At 36.0% G+C, this 25,055-nt stretch overlaps 1 protein-coding gene across 1 annotated transcript in view; it reads right to left on the bottom strand.

Annotated features, from left to right (window-relative positions):
* Positions 1 to 25,055, bottom strand: part of LOC145266967 (methyltransferase-like protein 27) — a 75,106-nt gene that overhangs the window by 25,669 nt on the left and 24,382 nt on the right. The window lies entirely within an intron of this gene.

Genomic DNA, 25,055 nt, shown 5'->3' with positions numbered 1-25,055 from the left:
GTGAGGAAAAGGAGGAGGAGGAAGAGGAGGAGGAAGATACTTGCATTTTCTTTAATCAAATTTCATATAACACTTTTGTCCAGCGAGCTAATGAGCTAACGATGTCCGATGGACCTTTGTCCACTGAGCTAACGTCCGGTCCACTTTGGTTCTCTGGTCTGTTACTTACAGGAAGATCCGATGGTCTTCTTCCACGAAAGACTACAGCACTCTTCATCACCTTGTAGCTGTAATGGCCTCTATCTGCTTTCGAAACAATTGATTCGAAAGATTACAATTGACCTAACACATCAACTTGACCGTTGGACTACGCGATTAACCGAGTATTTTTTTAACCTGATCCATTATTATTATTATTATTATTATTATTATTATTACTACTATTATTTGTCGAGGTGGCAAATTGTTGTCTTTGAAGTGCCCTGAGACAAGAATGTGATAAAGAAAGAGAGCAAGTGTAGTAGTTATCCTCCGTTGGCCTTGGAGATAAGACGTGTGCAAAGGGTTAAAACAAGTAATCACGGTAGTAGTTGCTACGCTAGGCGTAGTCTTAAAGTATGAAGGCATATTTGAAAAAAAAAACTATAAATCTCATATATGTTGGGCTGGGCGGTCTCCAAACCTCTGTTATTTTATGTACCACCAATATTCTTATGAAAAACCTTGATCTTTGAAGCTCCTGGTTTGAAGCCAGGATTGAGGGGATAAAACCTCTGAGAATGAATTCCATCTCTTTTCACGAAGAAGTTATAAAATGAAATCAGGATTATTACTTACTCACTAGGAATAGTCACACAGGCCATCATCAAAGATTTCTCTTTGAGAACAACTTGTGGTGTTCTCTGGAGTCTGAGTGACAACAAGTCTCCCCGGATTTCCAGTACATTCTTCACCTCTTTCCATAACTTTTGCAGAAGGATTTGCGTTATCGCAACAGTCGCTTACCATTTGCGTTATCGCAACAGTCGCTTCATTAGCAGTGACAATTGGTTTTCACTTCGGTTTGGATGGCAATAAGCTTCTCCAAGGTCCGAGTCCTCTTTGCACTCATTCATATGAGGTCTGGCTAGTGCTTTCACTCCTCAATCTTTCCATCCTCCTTAACCCTCCTTATTTGTTGTGGCGCCAGTTTATGTGAACACACTCACAGACAAAATAAAAACGGTGGGGGGGGGGCGGAAGGCAGGGGCGCAGGTGGGTTAACTTACAATTATACCATTTCAGCTTTCATGAGTTCATGTCCTGTTTCTTTGTGTTTTATATCTTTAGCAGTTTCTATATGTCTGGCTTGTGCCTGTAACTACTGTGTGTTGGTTTCCGCATTCAATGGTTTTCCTTAATATTTCAGCCGTTTTCATTATCGTTATCCGTTGTAGCTACTCAGCCATCCCTCAGAATCCAATTTCTCCCATTCTTTTTTTTTTTAAGTTTTTTCAGTATTGTTCCTAGTGCTCATACAATAAGTGTTGCTGTTCCTGTTCTTAATTATTATTGGCTCACAAGGCGCTTTCACACAAGTCATAAAGGAGCTCCCCTTGAAAACAACCTGTGGTGTTCCCTGGAAGCTGGGTGATAACAAGTCTTCCCAGTTTTCCAGTACTCTCCGCCTCTTCTATCATTTGCGAATGAATTTGCATTATCACAACAGCCGCTTACCATTGTTTCTCGCTAGCAGCGGCCATTGATTACCACTGGAATTTGAGTGGCAATAAGCCTCCTCAAGGTCCAAGTTCTCTTCACACTTGTCCAGCGGGGGTCTGGTCAGTGCTCTCTCCTCGGTCTTTCCGTCCTCCTTGACCCTTCTCGGCTATTTGGCATCATTCTTTTTTGTGAGGGGGTTAAGTAATGAGAAGGGATGGGGGACGGTATAGAGAACTTATGTATTATTATTATTATTATTATTATCTAAATATTAATTTACTTGTTCGACGTCCGGTGTCACAAAACATCGAAAACATTAATTAATGAGAACGAACTACCTCACTTAGGTCGCTCCTGATGTGTTAAAAATCACTAAAACCATTTTTTCTCCAAAAATTTTCAAACATAAACATGGCAATTATAATTTATAATTAGTCATTTTGAGAGGAGACTGTTATAAAGATTCTTTTTAAAATCAAAAAAAATATGCCAGTGAATTGATATATACTGCTTTTATAATTTATATTAAAATTTATTCAGAAAAAATGTTGAATTTTATTTGAAAAAAAAAATGTAGATTCTTAAATTATTTTTAGCTTTAAAAAGTTAAAAAGAATTTATTAAAATTGTTTTAAATTTGTTTAATTTCTTATTCAGTTTTTAAAAAATTTCTGCTAGTTATTATTATTATTATTATTATTATTATTATTATTATTATTATTATCATTATTATTATCACTATTATTACTATTATTGTTGTTGTTGTTATTATTATTATTATTATTATTATTATTATTGTTATTAATGTTATTATTATTGTTGTTATTATTATCATTATTAATGTTATTATTATTATTGTTATTATTGTTGTTGTTGTTATTATTATTATTATTATGTTATTATTATTGTTGTTATTATTATCATTATTATTGTTATTAATGTTATTATTATTGTTGTTGTTATTATTATTGTTGTTGTTAATGTTATTATTATTATTGTTATTAATGTTATTATTATTATTCTTATTCTTCTTATTATTATTATTATTAAATTTACTATCATTCAATAAATTATTTGCTGTATTATGCTTTTAATACCCTCCCACCTCTTTTCTCGTTATTAACATTTTCGCCTAAAAGCTTATGGCAACTGAATCGTTAAGTGATTCGTACGAACGCTAAAAAGCGAACGGCTATAATTGCTTAGCGTCTTTTTCACTCGCTTCGTTAGAATTCGATGTCCGCCTAACTCCCCAACGCAAAGAAAGTTTAAACATGGACTTGTGAACTCAAAAAATAAAAGAGTCGTTCCAAAAGTAAGGCCTCCTATTTTTTTCTTACTCAAAAAAGTAAACGTTGAATAGCTACAAAGAGAGTGAGTGGTACAAGCGACCTTGTGCTTCAGAATTTTTTTTTTCTGCATAGTCACCAGCATTCTTATTGCACCTTTGTCAGCGATTTGTGGCTCTGCATGGGCGCCTGGAGTGCGTTTTCTCTCTCGGATCTCTGTCGCCATTCTGAAATCGATGAACACATCTGCTAACTGTGCTGACATCAACTGCATTGCGCCTTTGTCTAATTTGTCTTTTGTCTAATGTCCAGAGCACTTTGGTAACTTATAGGAGGGTCCTATGGTCTTCTGCCACGAAAGATAACACCACTCTTCATCATGTTGCAGCTGTACCGGCGTCTATCTGCTTTCAAAACAACTGATCCGAAAAATAACAATTGAACTAACACTCGGTTAATCACAGTTGGTCTGTGATTATTAACCGAGTATTTTTTTTTTAACTTAGTAGCGAGAAGGGGAGCGTTACCCGAGTAGCTGTGGATGCTATTTTAATTAGTCCAGATTTTATATACATTATTATGGAAGCTGGGTGACAACAAGTCTTCCCAGTTTTCCAGTACTCTCCGCCTCTTCTATCATTTGCGAATGAATTTGCATTATCGCAACAGCCGCTTACCATTGATTTCTCGCTAGCAGCGGCCATTGGTTACCACTGGAATTTGAGTGGCAATAAGCCTCCCCAAGGTCCAAGTTCTCTTCACACTTGTTCAGCGGTGGTCTGGTCAGTGCTCTCTCCTCGGTCTTTCCGTTCTCCTTGACCCTTCTCGGCTATTTGGCATCATTCTTTTTTGTGTGGGGGGTTAAGTAATGAGAGGGGATATGGGACGGTATAGAGAACTTATGTATTATTATTATTATTATTATCATCATCATCATCATCATCATCATCTAAATATTAATTTACTTGTCCGACGTCCGGTGTCACAAAACATCGAAAACATTAATTAATGAGAAGGGGAGCGTTACCCGAGTAGCTGTGGGTGCTATTTTAATTAGTCCAGATTTTATATACATTATTATAGAGTAATGAATTCAAATGTAAAAAAAAAAAAAAAGTATTCGGTGCCATCAGCTAGAATCGAAACCGAAAGCAAAAATATAGCATTCAAAGCTTGTGACGTTACAACTGTATAAACACGTGCCACTAATATGATCCGTTTAAAAATAAAAAAAATATTCTAAGATGAATGTACAAAATGTGTAACGACTTTTTTAAATTTCGACCTATTTTTGACTCCTTAAAAACTATTTTAACAGGCTTAAGACCAATAAAAGAACGGTCCATGAAAATATCCAATCACTTGAGGCCCCTAGCGCCGCTCTGCGACTTTTAGTTTCGGGAGAGATAGATTTTGAAAATTTGGAAACAGACAGACAGACATAGTGACTTTTATATATTAGACTAGCGGTAGTGGACTTTGCTCGGCCGTAAAATACGCTTAAATATGATATTTTGATTTGTCAATATTTCGTATATATTATTATTTTTTTTTATTATTATTACATTTTCGCCCCAAACTAGGCACATTGCCACTTTGATGTAGGGGGCTACTATCAGGGACATAAGCATCAGTGGTACTGTGTAGGGAGTTGGGCAGCAAGATGTCGGTTCACGTTACATTTGAACTTCTGCATGTCAGTACAGTTGGGGAAGCAGGTTCCCGGAAGGGAATTCCAAAGTCTAGCTGTTCTGGGAAAGAAACTACTGGAGTACAAGGCTCTCTTACATCTAGGGATCTCTACTGTGAAGGGGTGGGATTTAGCTGCTTGTCGGGTTTGTCGAGAGTATTTACGTCGAGGGGGCAGAAGTGCTTGCAGTTCGTCAGAGCATTCACCGTTAAAGTAATTGTAGAACAGGCAGAGGGATGCAACATTTCGTCGATGGGACAGAGGCTGAAGTTTAGATGACGGTTCAGGACCTATCAGATTGGCGGCTCTCTTTTGAACCTTGTCTAGGAGCGAGAGACTAGTTGCAGATGCACCAGCCCAAATATGACAACAATACTCCATACATGGACGAATGGTGGCCTTATAGCGGTATAGGATACTTTCGGGCGTTAGTAGCTTTCTAGCACGGTAGAGAGAACATATCTTCTTCGCAGCTGTCCTGGCAATACTCTCAATGTAATTGTTTCAACTCATGTTTCCTGTGAACGTTAGGCCGAGGAGTTTAAAAGATGTACTTTCAGATAAAGAGTCATTGCCCATTGCTATTGGTGGTAGAGAAGGTCTCTTATAATTATTGAAGGAAACGAGTTTAGTCTTGGCAGCATTGAATGTGACCATCCATTTATGTCCCCATTCCACTACAGATCGGAGGTCATCCTCTAGTGCTTTTGCCATTTCTTTAGATATGTGTTCATTTGTTTTCGTGTCGTGTTTGTTATAGAGCGTGACGTCGTTAGCATATATACCCATCTCACAGACAATTTTGTCAGGGAGGTCATTTATGAATATTAGGAATAACAGGAGTCCAAGGATAGACCCTTGAGGCACTCCCTCATTTATATCATATTGTTTAGATGTACGACCGTCGCGGATAACCTTCATTTTTCTCTTATCTAAGAAGGATTTAATTATGTTATGTATTCTTCCAGTGATACCGTATGATCTGATTTTCTTTAGAATACCTTCATGCCATACCCTGTCAAAAGCCTTAGATATATCTAGAGCTACCGCTCTACCCTCCCCCCGCTTTGTCCAGTGAATGGTATATACGTTCAGTGATTACAGTTAGGATGTCTGCTGTGGATCGGGCTTGCCTAAATCCATATTGATGGTCTATCAGAAGTTTAGCATCTGTAAAGTAATGGACTAGAGCTTATTATAGAGTTGTGAATTCATATAAGCAAAACAGTAGCTTTCAAAGCCGATGACGTTACCACCATGCAACACGCATATGAACTGATTAAAAATTTAAAAAATTAAAAATAAACTAAGATGAATGTACAAAAAGTATAACTATTTTTTTTTTCAATTTTTAACCTCTTAAAAACTATTTTAACCGACTAAAGACCCATAAAAGAATGGTCCGTAAAAAAAACTCCAGTCATTTGAGGCCCCTAGCGCCGCTCTGCGACTTTTAGTTTCGGAAGTGATAGAGTTTGAAAATATGGAAACAGACAGACAGACAGGCAGACATGATGAGTCTTATAAATTTGACTTAAATATGATGTTTTAATTTGTCCAGATTTTCGTATATTTATATAATTATGAAACTTAAATCAGCTTGCTTGCTTAGGCGTTTAAATCGTCTATCCGTTTTCTGATTTCCAGTTTCAAAAAATTCGTCTGCTTACCTATTTCATGGCCGCCCCGCCCCGTCTTAAGTCCGATATTAAAATCCATTGCTGCTATTCAAAGGTCAACAATATTTTTATTGTTTTAACTTATTTTAACGTCTTTTCCTTACAAATAAATAACATTTAACACCGTTGAGTTAAAAAAAACTGATTTAAATAGAAATATACAATATAATACTATAATCATATTTAGTGCTTTTAGTAGAGCTCCGGTGGATTCTGACGATTTGTTTTTTAGGTCTTACTTAATAAACTTGGCTTTATTAGTGCTTTTAGTGGGGCTTCCTTAATTTTTATTAGTGTTTGCTGTAGTGCTCTGGAGGCTTCTTGGGTTTTATTTTTTCACTCATCACTTAAAAAAATGTTTTTCAATGTGTCTATCTGCCTCCTAATAACTAACGGTCACCGACAATAAAAAATATTTTTTTGTTATCTATATAATCATAAAACTCAGATCAGCTTTCTTGCTTGCTTGCTTGCTTTGGCGTTTAAACCGTCCATCCAGTTTCTGACTTCTGGTTTCAAAAAGTTCGTCTGCTTACCTATTTTGTAGCCTTACAAATAAATGTAATTTAACCCCGTTGAGTTAAAAAAATTGATTTAAATATAAATATACAATATATAACTATAATCATATTTATAACCACATTTACTGTTTTTAGTAGAGCTCCTGTGGATTCTGACGATTTTTTTTCAGGTCTTACTTAAAAAAATATATTCTTTTTAAGAGGAGAGTATAAACTTGGTTTTAGTAGTGCTTTTAGTAGGGCCTCCTTAATTCTTAAGTGTTTTCTGTAGTGCTCTGGAGGCTTCTTGGGTTTTATTTTTGCAATCATCACTTAAAAAAATGTGTTTTCTCAAGACAATAAAAGACTCACTTTTATTTTGAACATTTTTTGTCTTACCCTTTAAGGGACAACAGGTAGACTAGTATTTATATATATATATATATATATATATATATATATATATATATATATATATATATATATATATATATATACGTTTAGTTTTAAAACGAACTTATTTAAATATAAATATACAATATATGACAATACTCATATTTATAACCATATTTACTGCTTTTAGTAGCGCTCCTGACGATTTTTTTTTCAGGCCTTACTTAAAAAAATATATGAATCATGGTTTTAGTAGTGTTTTTAATTTCAAGACAATATAATCTGTAAGGGCCAACGGATAGACTAAATAAAAAATAACGATATATATATATATATATATATATATATACACATATATATATATATATATATATATATATATATATATATATATATATATATATATATATATATATATATATATAATCTGGTAGCTTAATGTCCAATAATCTACAGAAATAGTTGAAAAAAGACGAAAAATAAAATTTGTAAGGAGGTGCCGATTGTTCAGGTGCAGCTATATATTTTTTTAAATGTTAACACCTTATTTATCCAATGTATTCTGTATATTTTTTTTGCTTGTCGCCATGTTTGTTTTTGTGCAATCGTCCATTCAATTTTTGAGCGCATGCGAAATTACGTATTGTTTTCACTGGTCGCCACGTTTGTTTTCGCGTACGCGTGCATTCAATTTTGCGTGTTTATACATCATTTCTATATACCCACTTGCACTTTTATACATTAACTATTCGCAGCTATAACATGTACTGACAACACGAGTGACGGGTAGGCTAGTATTATTATAGTCGTGATTTTAAAAATATAAAAAAAATGATTTGGGTGCCATCAGCTAGAATCGAAACCTAAAGCAAAACTGCAGCATTCAAAGCTTGTGACGTTACCACTGTACCAACGTGACACGCATATGAACTGATTAAAACTGAAAATAAGAAATAAACTTAGATAAATGACCCCTTAAAAAAAAAGAACCCTTAAAAAAAAGACCAAGAAAAGAACTGTCTGTAAAAATATCTTATCATGGAATACCTGTACCGCTCTGCGACTTTTAGTTTCGGTAGAGATGGAGTTTGAAAATATGGTGACAGACAGACAGACAGACAGACAGACAGACATAGTGTATTTTATATGTTAGACTAGCAGGGTTGGCGTCCGGCTTTGCCCGGTCGTAAAATACGTTTAAATATGAGATTTTAATTAGTCCAGATTTCGTATATACTATTATAGACTCGTATTTTCAAAAGTAAAAAAAGTATTTAGACGCCATCAGTTAGAATCGAGAACGAAACCTGCAGCATTTAAAGCTGGTGACGTTACCACTGCACCAACGTGACACGCATATGAACTGATTAAAAATTAAAAATTAACTAAGATGAACGTACAAAATGTATAACGATTTTTTTTTCAATTTTTAACCCCCTTTTGACCCCTCAAAAAATCTTATCCGACTAAAGAACCATACAGATCATTATAAATCCAATCATTTGAAGCCCCCAGCGCCGCTCTGCGATTTTTAGTTTCGAAGGAGATAGAGTTTGAAAATATGGAAACAGACAGACAGACATATAGTCTTTTATATATTACACTAGCGGGGGTGATGCCCGGCTTTGCCCGGTTGTAAAATACTTTTAATATAATATTTTAATTTGTTCAGACTCCGTATATATTATTAGAGTCGTGATTTCAAAAGTAACCAAAACAAATAGTATTTGGATATAAATCCAACCATTTGAGGCCCCTAGCGATTTTTAGTTTCGGGGGATATAGAGTTTGAACATATGGAGACAGATAGACATATAACCTTTTATATATTAGATGATTGAATCGCGGAATTATAAAATCATCACATATAAGATTCATTTTTAATTTAATAATTTCGAAATACAAAAATTTCCAATCATTTACCGACTTACCAAAAAGTTATGCTGACGAACGCTAAAACGCAAATAACTATGAGTGCTAACACTTTTCCCTTTTTCGTTTCGTTGGAATTCGCTTTCCTTCTCACCTCCCAAAGCTGACATATTTTAGCATAAAACTATCAAAAAATAACTTTAAACCAACGGAAATATTTCCACACACGCGCGCACGCGCACACACACACACACACACACACTCACTCACACACACACACACACACCAAAAAAAGTAAGGGGAAATTTTTTAATTAAAAAAGAAAAAAAGAAGAAAAATATTTAAATTAGGAAAAATATTTTATAAAAAATAATTCATACTTCATCGTAGCTTCCGTTGGATTTGTTCGCCCAGACCGTGTAAATAGCTCAAACCTCATCTTTGGTAACACCTTCTTTTAAAACTTTGAACAATTCGGGGGTGCTGTCCTTCGTCGGATAGCTGGGACTCGAACCAGTCGATTTGGAGTGTGACTCAGGAGGCATAGACATTATTCGATGGTATGAAATCGGAGAGAAATAGAAAAGAAAACTTGAACCTTTTCTTTAAGTTCTTTCCTTCTCCTACTCGTGTTGGCTTTTTGCTGCGATCGCGTTCGTAACTCGAAAAGGCTAAAAGGAGAGAGGTCGTTGACACAGATGATGCGTTCTGCAAATGCGTTGGAAATTTACCGACGCTCTTTTTAATCACATGATCGCACGTAACGAAAACGTGAACAAAATATTGCATTACATACACACACACGTATATATATATATATATATATATATATATATATATATATATATATATATATATGTATATATATATATATGTGTGTGTGTGTGTATGTGTGTGTGTGTGTATTGCATTTTTATACACACACACACACACACATGTGAGTATGGGAACATTATTTGAAACAAAAGATAATCGAGATTAAGGAGAGCAGATGACCTAAAAGGGGGGGGGGGAATGGGTAAGTCAAACAACTCAGATGAATTACTTTTCCATTATCTTTATTAATCATGTGTATTGATTTTCAATATCCTTCTCCTTTTTCTCCTTCTTTTTTCTCCTTTTCTTCTTCTTTTTCTTTGTCTCCTTTTTCTCCTTTTCTTCTTATTTTTCTTCTTCTTTGTCGTCTTCTTCTCCTTTTCTTCTTTTTCTCCTTTTCTTCTTCTTCTCCTTTTCTTCTTCATCTTCACCTATTCTTCTTCTTCTTCTTCTTTGTCTTCTTCTTTTTCTTCTTTTATCCTTCTTCCCCTTTTCTTCTTGTTCTTCTTATTTTCTTCTTCTTGTTGTCCTCCTTTCCTTCTTTTTCTCCTTTCCTTCTTTTTCTCCTTTTCATCTTTTCTTCTTCGTATTAAAAACATTCTTTGTTTTTATTAGCAGTTTAATAAAAAAAATCGCTCTCATTTACAATCGTGTGTGTGTGTGTGTGTGTGTGTGTGTGTGTGTGTGTGTGTGTGTGTGTGTGTGTGTGTGTGTGGTTTTAACTGCTCCTTTATTCTTATAACTAGCCTTAAGTCTGACTTGCATCCCCCTTTTTGGGATGTGAGGTCATTCATAACGATTTTAAGTATATCCACTTATTAAGTGTTTCCTTTTCAGATTAAATATGTTTTTAACTCTTTTTCAAAGTGTTTTTTAACATGTTTTATATATATATATATATATATATATATATATATATATATATATATATATATATATATATATTTATATATAAAACTACTTAATTTACTCACATAAAATTAATATACGAAAGTATAGATTTATGCGTAAACTTTAAGTATTTACTTCAAAAGTACTCAATACGTAGGTAGAGCTAGTTAGTAAGTTATAAAATGTATATGGCGATTAAGCTACACTGAATATTCCGCGTTTCATCCACTCTAGGATTCTTCAGGCTTATGCGCATAAGCCTGAAGAGTCATAGAGTGGATGAAACGCGGAATATTCAGTGTAGCTTAGTCGCCATATACATTTTATAACTTACTATGTATATATATATATATATATGTATATATATATATATATATATATATATATATATATATATATATATATATATATTGCGTTTCTAAATTTTTGAGAGGAAGATTGATCATTCTTATTACGAAGAATCTTCAAAATACTGTTCTCATCTTGAGTGTCATTTTCACAACATTTCAGTCGATGTAACCTGCGTCCTTTTTCAATTGTATCTTATCGAATCGGCAATCTTTCTGCCAAACTCGAGAATCTGCACGGTATTTCAAACAAACCCCTTCATTTAATCCACAGGGGGGAGTAGCATGTTCTCGTTCCGTCAGCCATGACTGGGTAAGAAGTCCTAAGTAATTCGCAATTGTATTTTTTTTTAATTTTCGAACCTTTATTCTTCAGAAGAGTACAATTTTTGCAACTGAATTTCCCCCCCCCCCAGATACTTTATCCACCTAACCACAGGTTTTTCTTCGAGACCCGTGGTGTCGTGGATAAATACTTCCCTCCAGCTATGGTTTAAATAGTTGAGCAGACTGGACTCACAACTGTGCAGTTCCATGAGGTCCACCCTTACAGGCTTTGTTTTTTCCCTTTGAGAAGGGGTTAGTTTATTGCTAATCATATGAGGGGCCCCTCTCGAGAATAAGCCAACGGGGCAGCAGAGGACTTTTTTGCTTCTGGGACGCTTTTTTTTCTTTTTTTTTTTTTTTTTTTTTTTTTTTCAAATCCCACTTTTGAACCCTTCTGTCACATCAATCTCCACGGGTAGAAGGTAATTATTATAACCTACCATGCCTTCCGGCGTAGTCTGTTCGTAAAATATGCTTAATATGATATTTTAATTCATACAAATTTCGTATTTATTATTATAAACCTAATTATCTATTGATTATTATATTGTACCCAATATATAGTAGTGATTTCAAAACTTTAAAAAAAGATAAATGACTTCGGTGTAATATGCTGGAATCGAAACCGAAACATTCAGTGCTCCAGTCATAGGCTTTACTTAGTGTTTCAAGTTTCATCATTGCAGTCTGAGCTATTGCTAGTTTGATAAAAGTGATAAAAATTAACTGACTTCAAACTAAAAATGTACGCGTGTTCAAAGGTTAGTTGATTTACGACTAAGATCAACTGTTTTTTTTTTGTTTGTTTTGCTTTGTTTTGTTTTTTTTTGTTTTTGTTTTTTAATATTGACCTCATAGCAGCGATGCTTACAGGGTATAAAACAGATCGAAAGTTTTCCCGATATACAAATACCCTATATATCAAGTTTCAAGTTTTTATACCAAATGTTCAGAGAGGGTTTTGCTAGAGACGTTTTCACACTCACCGACTAGGTCACAAATATAATTAAATAAATAAATATATACATATATATATATACGCACATATATATATAAATATATCTATAAATATATACATATATGAATATATGTATATAAATGCATATATATAAATACATAAATATATATATAAATTTATATATCTATATGTATATATATATATATAAATTAATATATATATATAAATATATATAAATATATGTATGTAAATATATATATAAATATATATATATTTAAATATATATATAAATATATATATATTTAAATATATATATATAAATATATATATATATAAATATATATATATATAAATATATATATACATGTATATATATAAATATATGTGTTTATATCTATATATAGATAGATATATATACATATATATATATACATATATATATATATATGTATCTATATATATATATATATATATATATATATATATATATAGAGAGAGAGAGAGAGAGGAAGAAACATGTCAGTGTTTTAGAACATTTTCATCCTAATTTTTCCACAATTATGCACAATGTAAAAACTATGCACGAAAAGAATTAAATTAAATTAAACCAATCATCAATAAGAAACCATAACAAATAGATAATTAATTAATGAACGCTCGTTTTTCAAACGAATATGCAAATTAGTTAACATTCAAGAAGTCGCTCGCATATGCATGAATGAGAGCATGCCGCACGCGGTTCTTGCTCCCGTTGGACCCCAGACCATTTAAGGTAAGCTTTTTGAGTTTCTTATCTAGGTGATTTTCCCCATTTAGATTTCAACCCCACTTAGGAGACGACCTGTTTGTTTTCGGTTTCCATCAGACCGGAAAACAGTGGGCGGTCTACCACTTAGAAAGTGTTGGGAGAGTCTTATTAACATCTGTTAGGTTTTTTTTCCTATTTTTCTCCCACCCCACGCCAATGAAATTATTTTAATAAAATCGATTTATTTATGTCCATTTTTTTTTTTTTTAATCGATTTTAGGAATCCTAAGTAGGACGACCCTGGAGTAAATGTAGTATTATGGTGATTGAAAATTCTAGTTTTGAAAATGATAGACATATATTATAAGGTACAGTAACAAGGATGGTCATAGACCCCCCCTCTCCCCAACATTTTGGAATTGTCTAGTACTTAAATTTTATTTTTATATTTTCCATAAATAAATTTTTCACGGTGTAGTATCTGTTTTGATGCTACAGTAGGTTAAATTGTCCTTAGTTAATTTAGGGGAAACCCTATACTGAGGCAATACTTTATTTTTTCCTACTTTCAGAGTGTCCCCTTTTGATGAGCTGTTTTTTTCTCCACATTAAAAATGACCTTGTGTCAAATTTTGCTTTTGCAGAAGAGCAAATAATCTATATATATAAAAGCGAAAATGTGTGTATGTATGTTTGTATGTATGTATGTATGTGTGTTTGTGTATCCGCTAAAAACTTTCGACAGACACGACGAAAATTCACAAACTCGGTATCATATTGAAGCTCCATCCTTTGCTCGAAAATATCGAAAAATTGGCCAAAATTGGCCGAAATCGACAATTTTCGACAGGGGGGGTCAACAAAAACAGTCCTCTCGTGACGACGACCGGTTCTACGCATGCATCAGTTGACGTCATGACATGATTTACTTTAAATACTTGAAGAACTGACTAAATTTCATGTACGTCGCGTTAGCTCAGTTGGTTAGAGCGTTGGTTCGTTATCTAAAAGTTTTGGGTTTGAATCGTGGTGTGAGATGTTTTTGTTTTTTCGATTTTTTAAATTTAAATATTGAACCAATGTTATTTAAGCCATTTTTCACGCAACGTTCGTTTTTCTGGGTTTTTTTTTTACTTCGCTTATCCACCCCCGACCCTACACCTAAAAACACCCGTGTATCCACCGATTTTTTCATTTTAATATCGAAACAGGCTTATTTAAGCCATTTTCCACATGTTCGTTTTTCTGTTTTTTCGATTTTTACATTTAACATCGTTCGTTTGCCTTACGTTAGTTTTTTTTTTTTTGGTTTTTTTTTTCGATGTTTTGATTACCCCTCCCGCTTAAGTTTTAACGTTGTTTTCTTTTTTACTTCGCTTATAACAATACTTACGTAGTTGTCGTCGTTGTAACGCTCGACGACTTCCGTGCTCGCAGCTGTCAATTTGGTTCTTACTTAAATAAATTCAAACATCTTTCAGTAACTCATTCTGGCTGGCCGATTTTATTTTTAAACTTCGACTCAGGGCTTCGGGTTCGATCCTACCAACTTTACTCCCCCCCCCGGTTTCTTTTTTATTTAACACCACGCACACCTCCAAACACCCGGGCAACGCCGGGTACCCCCGCTAGTCTATCTATCTATATACATACATATATATATATATATATATATATATATATATATATATATATATATATATAAAAGCGAAAATGTGTGTATGTATGTATGTATGTATGTTCGCTTTTTGTGTATGTCCAAGAAAGGCTTTTTTTTCAGAGAAGCGGTCGGTCGGCTCGCAACTTCTTAAAACTTTTTATATCACATGTAAATCATAATATCTCCGAGTTAACAACGGAGCTCGCCTGTCTATTTAATTTGCTCGACTTCGGGAAGATAAATATTCAACATTTGTCGCTCGCTGCATGTGGATTGGGCTTTTTCCTATAATAAAAGCGACACTAGTTCTGGTGGTATTTTTCCGGTGGCGATCGCCGGAAATGTCCGAAAGCAATCAGCTTTGATCAATGTGGAAATATTTTCCTTATATCAAACAATTGCTATTCAATTTGGACAAGGGGAGTTGGGAAAATAAAATAAAAAAAGCGTTCCCGCAGTAAATGAAATACTAAAGTTGACCTCATTAAGTCATTAAAATGTGCACCTGCCAAATCTAAGTAATTAAATAAATTCAAACGTGTTTCCCTTAGTATCTCGCGGTGGGTTAATGGTTAACGGCGCACTCTTTTTTTCACACTTTAATTTCCAACTTCGCCTCAAAAGTTTGGGTTCGATCCTCATACTCACCTAACAAAACTTTTTTTATTTTAACCCCCCCCCCCCCCGGAGTTTTGATTTACCTCCAAACACTCGGGCAACGCCGGGTACCCCCCCCCCCGATAGTATATATATAAAAGCGAAAATGTGTGTATGTATGTTCGCTTTTTATGTATGTCTTCGAAAGGCTTTTTTTCAGAGAACCGATCGGCCGCCTCACAACTTCTTAAAACTTTATATATCACGTCTAAATGATAATATCTCTGACTTAACCATGGCGGTCGCCTCTCTATTTAATTTGCCCGACTTTGAAACGTTAAATATTCGACATTTTCGGATCGGCACGTGTTATTTTCGTTTTTCGGTATGCAAAAAGCGAAACTCGATTCGAATCTCTGGCCCATAGCCAGTGATCTCTAGAAAGCGATTTAACGTTTGGTCAATGTTGGCTTATCATCAAATCAGACGGTTGCTTTCATTTCGAGACGAGGCACTCCCCCTAATAAACAGGGAGCTGGTTTTCCTCAAAGTTAGGTAAAAACAAACAAACCGGTTTATTGACCTCATTAAAAACTGTCCCGCAGAAAATTTTAACTGCTGAATAGCTACTGCTTACGATCGCCGCATGTGCATTAAGCTTTTTCGTATAAAAAAGAAGCCAACAGACTCGCGGTAAATAAAACACTGTCCCGCACTCAAAGTTCACGTCAATAACTCGTCAAAAACGGGCACCTGTTTTTGTTGTTTTTTTTTCACACTTTACTATTTTCCAACTGCGCGTCAAGGCTTCGTTTTTTTTTTTTAAACAACCAAGGATTTTTCTTTTCATTTACCCGAAAACACACACACCTACAAACACCCGGACAACGCCGGGTACCCCCGCTAGTAAATAGCCATAAAGAACAAAGCAGGGGAGGGTAGAGCGGTAGCTTTAGATATATCTAGGAGTTTTGACAGGGTATAGCACGAAAATAGCAAGAAAATCAGATCATACGGGATCACTGGAAGAATACTCAACATAATTAAATCCTTCTTAGATAAGAGAAAAATCCAGGTTGTCCTCGATGGTCGTACCTCTAAACAATATAATATAAATGAAGGAGAGCCTCAGAGGTCTATCCTTGGACCTCTATTATTCCTAATATTCATAAATGACCTCCCTGACAAAATTGTCTGTGAGATGTGTATATATGCTGATGACACCACGCTCTATAACAAACACGACAAATGAACACATATCTAAAGAAATGGCAGAAACACTAGAGGATGACCTCCGATCTGTAGTGGAATGGGGACAATGTTGCAAAGCCTAAACTTGTTTCCTACAATAATTACAAGAAACCTTCTCTACCACCAATAGCAATAGCCACACTCCTTATCTGAAAGTACATCTTTTAAACTCCTCGGCCTAACGTTCACAGGAAACATGAGTTGGAACAATAACAAGAGCATTGCCAAGACAGCTGCGAAGAAGGTTAGTTCTCTCTACCGTGCTAGAAAGCTACTAACGCCCGAAAGTATCCTGTACCTCTATAAGGCCACCATTCGCCCATGTGTGGAGTATTGTTGTCATATTTGAGCTGGCGCATCTGCAACTAGTCTCTCGCTCCTAGACAAGGTTCAAAAGAGAGTCGCCAATCTGATAGGTCCTGAACTGTCATCCAAGCTTCAGCCTCTGCCCTATCGATGAAATGGTGCATCCCTCTGACTGTTCAACTTTAACAGTGAATGCTCCGACGAACTGCAAGCACTTGTACCCCCTCGACGTAAATACCCCGACAACCCCGACAAGCAGCTAAATCCCACCCCTTCACAGTAGAGATCCTTAAATGTAACAGCGCCTTCTACTCCAGTAGTTTCTTCCCCAGAACCGTCAGACTTTGGAATTCCCTTCCAGGATCCTGCTTCCCCAACTGTACTGACATGCAGAAGTTCAAATGTAACGTGAACCGACATCTTGCTGCCCAACTCCCTACATAGTACCCCTGTAGCTTATGTCCCTGATAGTAGCCCCCTACATCAAAGTGGCAATATGCCTTGTTTTGGGTGAAAACGTATTTAAAAAGAATTTTTTTTTTTAACTAAAAGCATAGAATCTTTGTCCAAAAAGATGGAGACACGCAAAATGGCCGGATTCGGCATTATATAACCTAAACAATGTTATCAAGAATTCTTCATAAGTTTTGGATTCGGTTTCGATTATAGCTGATAGCACTTGTGTCATCTATTTTTTTATAAATAATTTTACCAAGAATTCTTCATAAATAAATTCTGTTTTCGGTTTCGACTATGGCTGAAGGAATTCAAAGTAATCTATAATATAAATCTCACCTATCTGTTTCAATGTATGTATGTATGTATGTATGTATGTATGTATGTATGTAAAGGATCTGTAACATCCAAGGTGTGGACCGACGGGTGTTCAGGGCACCACAACCTGGACCCGGTCATCAGCAGATGTGCAGGACTATAGAAGGTTCATAGAAGTGACCGTCTGGCACGTGCTGCTAGTTGCGCTCATGTTTGCGTCATTTGAGCCAGAGATATATTAAGTAACTGTAATACTCGAGAACGAGTTTGCTGCCATCATGTATGTATGCATGTATGTATGTATGTATGTATGTATGTATGTATGTATGTATGTATGTATGCATGTATGTATGCATGTATGTATATATATCTGCTTAAAATTTTCGACAGAGGCGACGTATTTTCACAAGATTGGTATCGTTTTGAAGCTCGACCTTTCGGACGACCAATATCGAAAAATTGGCTAAACACATTAATACCTTCACCCTCCTTCGCGTTACAGGCCTTTATAAATAATTTTTCACATTGTAGTATCTGTTCTGGTGTTAGATTTAAGTTAATGTGTACTTAGTCAATCTAGAGGAAAAACCTTCTATACTTAGGCATTTTTTTTATTTTTGCCTACTTCAAGAGTGCCTCTTTTGGGGGAGCTGGTTTCCCCCTCCATATTAAAAACGATCATTTTGTCACATCTTGCTCTCGTAATGAAACAATTAATACCATTTGAAAAAGTAAGTTTTTGATATCAACGTCAAAGCGAGAAAAAAACTCAACTTTACAATTATATTTATAAATTTTCATTGAATGCATATCATACGTATAAAATTTTGCAAGGAAAACAATGGAAGTGGTCTTGTATCACTATGTTATTCGCGTTTTGCCAAATACCTATATTTCCCTACCTGTAAACGACCCATTGCCTTTCAAATTTCAAACTATCTCCGCTCTATTGTTATTTTCATGGCAAATGCTTGTCTGAGCTTCAGTCTATCATCCCTCTCTGTCAAGCTTTTACAAAAAACACTCGTCTATATCTACAGCCACTATCAACTTATCAATTTACTCCACTCTATCTGCATCTAAATCTAAACGTAAAATCCATGAACAAATCTTCTTTCCTAGTATTGCCTATCTGTGGAACTCTGTTCCGCAGGTTCGCTTTCCAGCTAACTACAACATGGTCGTCTTCCAGTACAATGTAAACAAATTATTGTTGAAAGGTCCCCTTAAATGATCTAATTCTACACAATTTTCACCACTAACGATCATTATACTGTCGTTTCGGGGATCACTGTACACTCAATAAAACTTCAAACTATCTCTGGTTTATCGTTATTTTCATAGCAATTGCTCGTCTTAGCTTAAATCTATGACCCCCCACCTGCAAAACTTTCACACACACACACACACACACACACAAAGACACTTTTCTACCTACAACGACTATAAACAATTTCCTCCCACTATCTGTGCTCTTTCTACCGTGCTAGAAAGTTACTTTTTTTTTTTACACAGTGATCACCACTTATCAAGGCCCGGAAGCCACTCAGGGATAAGGGTTATTGCAAGTACATTACGTTAGTGTGGAGATTTGATGAAGTGTTTACTTAAGGGGGGCGGTTCATTAGGAATTTGTTAACATTGGATTTGAAGGCATCCAAGTTGTAGTCCGGTGGGAAGCAGGCAGACAGAACAGAGTTCCACAGGCGTGCAGGATACTCTTACGCCTAAGAGTATCATGTACCTTCCACAAGGCCACCATTCGACGATGTATGGAGTATTGTTGCCACGGTTGGGGTGGTGCATCTGCTACTAGTTTCTCCCTCTTAGGCAGGGTTCAAAATAGAGTCGCCAACCTCCCGCATTATCAGCTAGGCTTCACCCACTGTCCCATCGACGAAATGTTGCATTCCTCTGCCTATTTTACAATTATCATAATGAAAGGTGCTCCGAGAAACTTCAATCCACTGTATCTCCTCGACGTAAATACCCCCGACAAAATAGCTAAATCCCACCCCTTGTAGAGGACTAGGACATCGGGGTCACCATCGTTTGTAGAGTACTAGGACATATGCTGATGACACGACCGTCTACGGCAACACATCAAAGGCTGTAAATGAACAAAGTTCTCTCTGATTCTCTCTCCTCTGATCTCGAGCGCGTGGTTCAGTGGGGGGAGATGTGGCTGGTTACCTATAATGCATCCAAAACCAAACTCCTATCCTTACATCATCAACGCTCTGATCCTCATCTGGCATCAATTGTGATGGATGGCTCTCGTATGGGTGAGGTCCCGTGTTTTGACAAGCTTCTGGGTTTGGCCTTTACTCCTGATCTGAAATGGAACACGTACATCAAGTCTGTTGCCAAGGTCGCTGGAAAGATGGTGGGATCCTTCTACCGCTCCAGAAGATATCTCACTACTGATGCAATTCTCTATCTATATAAAAGCCAAGTACGTCCAAGGATGGAATACTGTTGCCATATCTGGGCAGGAGCTGCTAAAAACAGCCTATCCTGCCTTGACAGAGTACAAAATAGACTTCGTGGCTTAGTGGGGGATGCCCTTTTCTCTACCCTGCAACCTCTCTCCCACAGAAGAGACGTTACGAGCCTATCCTTGTTTTATCGTTATTTCCATGGCAGGTGCTCGTCTGAACTCCAATCTCTGGTCCCCCCTCGCCAATCTTTCACGAAAAACACCCGTCTAGCTGAATCCACTGTGAAAATTTTCCCCCACTCTATATCTGTGTCTAAATCAAAACGCGGATTCCATGAACAAAGCTTCTTTCTTAGAACTGCACGCCTGTGAAACTCTGTTCCGTCTGCCTGCTTCGCACCGGACTACAACTTGGATGTCTTCAAGTCCAATGTTAACAAATTCCTAATGAACCGCCCCCTTAAGTAAACACTTCATCAAATCTCCACACTAACGTAATGTACTTGCAATAACCCTTATCCCTGGGTGGCTTCCGGGCCTTGAAAAGTGGTGATCACTGTGTAAAAAAAAAAAATATATATATATATATATATATATATATATATATATATATATATATATATATATATATATATCCTAATCCCGCTACAAAAGAAAATAATGAAACGAATGGAATGAAGTAAACAATAACTCAATTGCGGGATGGAATAAACATGTCGTTTATTTTCTGTTGGAAATAAAAATGGTTTAGGTGTAACACGTGTTCATTCAGGCGTTGACGACTATATGCGTGGAAAAGAAAGGGATGAAGTCGAGGACGAGAAATGGCCGTCCCGCACGTAGAAAGGAAAATAGAAAGGGATTGTTTGTCTCAGCAAAACCGTGCGTTCATGATAGCAGTCGTCCACGTGGTGAAGTCTTCAAACCAAGAGTTATGGATGCCGAACTTGCCTGGTTGACGAAACCAGGCAAAAGGGAAGAAACAGAGGAAGTGGAATAGTGTTGTGGACTTTTATATCGGGGTGAGTGTTCTGACTGCGCATGTCTAGAATTCCTTTCAGGGGAAGTGACGTTTCGCATATGTGCGTACTTGTGCGCGTATGTGTGCGTACATGTGTGTGTATGAGGATGTGTATATGCGTGTGTGTGCGTATGTGCGTGCGTACATGTGGGTGTGTATATGTGAGGAACGCATGTTCGAACACCCTACACATTAGAGATCCTTAGATGCCAGAAAGCCTTCTACTCTAATAGTCTCTTCCCTCGGACTACTAAACTTGCGAATTCCCTTCCAAAATTCCCTGTGTACTGACATACAAGTGTTCAAGTAAACGGCTCAACTCCATACGTAGTACCCCTAGTTCCAGATAGTAACTCCCTACATCAAAATGGCACTCTACTTTGTTTGGGATGAAAACGCAATTTTTAAAAAAAATCGTAACGCAAATTCTATGAACAAAGCTACTTTCTTAAAACTGCTCGGCTATGGAAGCAGTTAAATAGCAACAGAAGACGTGGGTTTTTAATATCAATGTCTGCACAAAAAAAAAAAAAAAAAAATCACTCAACTTTGTATGGATTTGAATAAACTCAAAATAGGATTGTTGGGCTAAATTTTCGCATTTATCATTTTTTTATTATCTCCCTTGATTTTATGGGAATTTATTTTACCGTGTGGCTTATCTCCCTTACATAGACTCCAACAACTATAATTGGTGCTTAAGAGTTGAGAGATCGATTTTTTAAAGTATGTCGTTTGGAGCCCAAACAATAGTACTTACTTAATTATCATGTCCAAAATAGTAATGTATCCAAAAATTACGAAAATCCATGGTGTTTTTAGTAAAAAGAAGTCTATTGCTATCGGCTAAAACAAAACGATGGCTGTTAAAGTGACGAAAAGAAAGATAAATATGTCCCTTGGATTCGCAATCTTCAAGTGCTCACATATAGGGAAATGCCATTTACCAACAAATTTTCTGTAAAAAAATTACTTTTAACTATAAGTAATTTTCTAATCAATGAATTTTTGTAATTTTTAGATATATTATATTTATTTTATTTATAGATATTTTCGACATGACAAATAAATGTTGTCTTTGCTTAAAATAATATAGTCTAAAAATCAATTTTTTTTAATATCTTAATAAGTACCCTATTATTTGCGGTATCTGCGTGTTATTTGCAAGACGAAGTGGGTTGCTACTTATTCGTCTCCCTACGAGGGCAAAGTTAAAGATAAGGTCGATTTGTTTGTGGGGGGAGGGGGGCGTAAAGAACAAAAGATATGTTGCCTCATTTTCCCCTCACATATTTATACACGAATATCGAAAAAAAAAAGGGGGGGCCGGAGATTTTCTTACAACAGACAACAAAACGAAAAAGTGCTAAAAATATATATAACAAATAAATGTCACGTTAACATTTACCAGACGGGTTTCTACTAGTAGTTGTTTAATTTTCTATTTTTGAGCGATTATCCAGACACCAGAGATGTGACACTCTCATGTCGATCTTTTTTTTTTCTTGTACTACCGTAACACTCGACACTACTTGTTTTTTTTGTTTTGTTTTTCCGAACCGAATAAACGCTTTAAAATAAATTAAAACACTGACTCAGCTATGGTAGAAACGTAACTTATCTTGCCTTTGGTAACATTTATTTATATATTCGTTTTTGTGTTTTTGTTTTTGTTTGTTTGTTTTTTGTTTGTCTGTTTGTTTGTTTGTTTTTCATTTTGTCGTCTATAGTAAAACATGTCACAAAAATTAATTATTGGTAATGATTAATTAATAATTGAATGAATGTTACCAGTTCCAAAAATAAAAATATCGCTTCCATTTGTAATATATATATATATATATATATATATATATATATATATATATATATATATATATATATATATATATAATGAAAATTACAATTAAATTTACCAAAATGATCCAAGATGGTAAAATTAAAGTATATTATAGATATTAAAGAATTAATATTTATAAAGTTATCTCAGCCAGATGTAAAAGCTCGATAAAACCAAATAGGAAATAGAGCTTATAATACGAGCAAACATTTAATAAAACATGTTAAAAAACACTTTGAAATGAGTTAAAAGCATATTTAATCTGAAAAGGAAACACTAGATAAGTGGATAGTCCTTAATCCGCGGAGTTTCGAAGAAATACTTTCCTTCTCATCAGAGGGTTGGAATTAGCAAAACGCGGGATCGGATTTTGAATGCAAAAGTATTTGATGAAACAACAAGTAAGTCAAAGATCTTACTTGAAAATAAAAAAAAAGTGAAGCAGAAGGAATATGGTGAAGAAGAAATGAAGCAGAGGGAATATGGTGAAGAAAAAGGTGATTACACATGAATAGATAGTCCGGTGGAAGGTAAATAATCCAGTGACGGTACGGATGTTTATTTAAATAGACGTTCGGACAGTGTAATTTCGGCCACCGATTCCGTAGCCAGGGGGTAGGACTGCCGACTGTCATCACGACGGTTCTAGGTTCGATCCTCGGCTTGGGAGAGGTGTTAGTCTAGCGGCACTGATGAGTTGTGAAACAACGAAACAGGTCTGTATGTCGATGACTAAAATATATTTTATAAAGCTCCCCTCTCCGGTAGAGCACTCTCGTAAATTATCTTACTCGCTACTTAATTTAGCTGAAATAATGCGAAGCTCGCGATTTGTTTACAAACAAACGTTTGAGCCCTCTACGAGTAGCGGACGGATGTTTATTTAAATAGACGTTCGGACAGTGTAATTTCGGCCACCGATTCCGTAGCCAGGGGGTAGGACTGCCGACTGTCATCACGACGGTTCTAGGTTCGATCCTCGGCTTGGGAGAGGTGTTAGTCTAGCGGCACTGATGAGTTGTGAAACAACGAAACAGGTCTGTATGTCGATGACTAAAATATATTTTATAAAGCTCCCCTCTCCGGTAGAGCACTCTCGTAAATTATCTTACTCGCTACTTAATTTAGCTGAAATAATGCGAAGCTCGCGATTTGTTTACAAACAAACGTTTGAGCCCTCTACGAGTAGCGGACGGATGTTTATTTAAATAGACGTTCGGACAGTGTAATTTCGGCCACCGATTCCGTAGCCAGGGGGTAGGACTGCCGACTGTCATCACGACGGTTCTAGGTTCGATCCTCGGTTTTGGAGAGGTGTTAGTCTAGCGGAACTGATGAGTTGTGAAACAACGAAACAGGTCTGTATGTCGATGACTAAAATATATTTTATAAAGCTCCCCTCTCCGGTAGAGCACTCTCGTAAATTATCTTACTCGCTACTTAATTTAGCTGAAATAATGCGAAGCTCGCGATTTGTTTACAAACAAACGTTTGAGCCCTCTACGAGTAGCGGACGGATGTTTATTTAAATAGACATTCGGACAGTGTAATTTCGGCCACCGATTCCGTAGCCAGGGGGTAGGACTGCCGACTGTCATCACGACGGTTCTAGGTTCGATCCTCGGCTTGGGAGAGGTGTTAGTCTAGCAGCACTGATGAGTTGTGAAACAACGAAACAGGTCTGTATGTCGATGACTAAAATATATTTTATAAAGCTCCCCTCTCCGGTAGAGCACTCTCGTAAATTATCTTACTCGCTACTTAATTTAGCTGAAATAATGCGAAGCTCGCGATTTGTTTACAAACAAACGTTTGAGCCCTCTACGAGTAGCGGACGGATGTTTATTTAAATAGACGTTCGGACAGTGTAATTTCAGCCACCGATTCCGTAGCCAGGGGGTAGGACTGCCGACTGTCATCACGACGGTTCTAGGTTCGATCCTCGGCTTGGGAGAGGTGTTAGTCTAGCGGCACTGATGAGTTGTGAAACAACGAAACTAGTCTGTATGTCGATG

Source organism: Euprymna scolopes, chromosome 42, assembly GCF_053919585.1.
Source record: "Euprymna scolopes isolate OS-2025 chromosome 42, ASM5391958v1, whole genome shotgun sequence".
Lineage (NCBI taxonomy): Eukaryota > Metazoa > Mollusca > Cephalopoda > Sepiida > Sepiolidae > Euprymna > Euprymna scolopes.
This window is presented reverse-complemented; position numbering and strand designations above follow the sequence as displayed.